The sequence below is a fragment of the Idiotropiscis lumnitzeri genome, chromosome 21 (genome assembly GCF_059441095.1).
Source record: "Idiotropiscis lumnitzeri isolate Australia: NSW breed Sydney's pygmy pipehorse chromosome 21, RoL_Ilum_1.0, whole genome shotgun sequence".
NCBI classification, from domain to species: Eukaryota; Metazoa; Chordata; class Actinopteri; order Syngnathiformes; family Syngnathidae; genus Idiotropiscis; species Idiotropiscis lumnitzeri.
The window spans coordinates 11,298,480-11,299,816 of NC_142411.1; the positions used below are offsets into that span (position 1 = coordinate 11,298,480).

Consider the following 1,337-nt stretch of genomic DNA (forward strand, 5'->3'; position numbering starts at 1 on the left):
AAGTGTCTTTTAGATATTAAATCACCTTTCTCTCTATCCAGACAATTACTTCAATCAAAACTTGTCATTATTAGTTGCATAGATGTGCTTAATGAGGTGGCTAGTGAGCCACCTGAATGACAAGTGACACCTCATTCAAAGGGAAACAACAGGATGGTCTTGAGCGCCAATGTTTATATGAGGACAACCGTTGATCCTTTGCCATGTTGTTCACAAGCAGAAACTCATACATCCAATATAAACATGTTTTATTGGTTTTAACTGCAATCTGTCATCACAAAATAAACCATTAACAAAGACACTACTGTAGTGAACAACAACATTCCAATGCTGTTAACCCCTTACCTAACGGGAATACATTTTAGGCTTTTAGCACTCATACCATAAAAAAATAAGAAGGCACGACCATTGGGAAACCTGGAATGTTCTTTTTTTTTTTAGGCACTTCATGGGAAAGAGTGGTCAAAAATAACCTTTACATCATCATCATCATGACAAAAAGTGCTAGTACGTGTGTGCGTGATAGAGGAAAAAAAGGCAATCTTGTTTTACTCTAAAATTTAGCTGAGCGATCGTTCTCTAATCACCTGACTGACTCCGTGATGCATCATATGACATGAATCCCACTTCAAAGTTACTGATCTGAGGACAGGACTGTTCTAGAACCAGTCTACATTCTAGAGGCCTAAAACACACTGTAAGCAGCATTTGTCAATGCATGGTGCTGGTGGTTAAGTAAACTGGGCTCATGTGTGTTACCAAAAAAAAAAAAAAAAAAAACTACGAGCATTGGTCACTTCATCTATACAACCTTTGTTAGCAAATGTATAGAATATTGTTCTCTTATGTCTATGTGAAGAGGTACGATAATTATGTTTCCCAAATATTTAGTGCAAAACTCCAACTGCAATAAATGAGCATGAACACCACCTGCACCCTGTGTGCACGACTACGCCAAGCTGGCAATGTGTTTGTGGCCTCAGACTGCAACACACCCTCCCACAGCTGCAGTCCAAGATGTGGGAGGAGCAAGAGATAAATAAAATGCTACACCTTTGTGCACTTTGCTTTAAATTGAGATTACGTTTCAAAACAAAGGGGGAAAAAAACGTGTTAACAGAAATGTAATTGCAGTATAGTATTTTACTGTAAAAAAAAATCGTTTTCCCAATCTTGCGATTATGGAAGATCATAATTTAACAAAAGAAAAAATATATATACTATTATTTCATTAACAGATAAATACAATGTAAAAATGCTTAAGATCAGCAATAAATATAATTTGATAAATAAGCAGTGACAACCAAAGCCTATACGCTTACAGCTTTATGAAATAA

The 1,337-nt window shown here is 36.2% G+C and overlaps 1 protein-coding gene across 1 annotated transcript in view; it reads right to left on the reverse strand.

Moving 5' to 3' along the window:
* Positions 1-231: 231 nt before the first annotated feature.
* Positions 232-1,337, reverse strand: part of zfp36l1b (ZFP36 like 1 zinc finger CCCH-type b) — a 6,054-nt gene continuing 4,948 nt past the window's right edge. Inside the window, exon 2 of the mRNA XM_088286881.1 lies at positions 232-1,337. This exon is cut by the window's right edge and continues 1,705 nt beyond it. The gene's annotated coding sequence lies outside the window, so the exon portion shown is untranslated.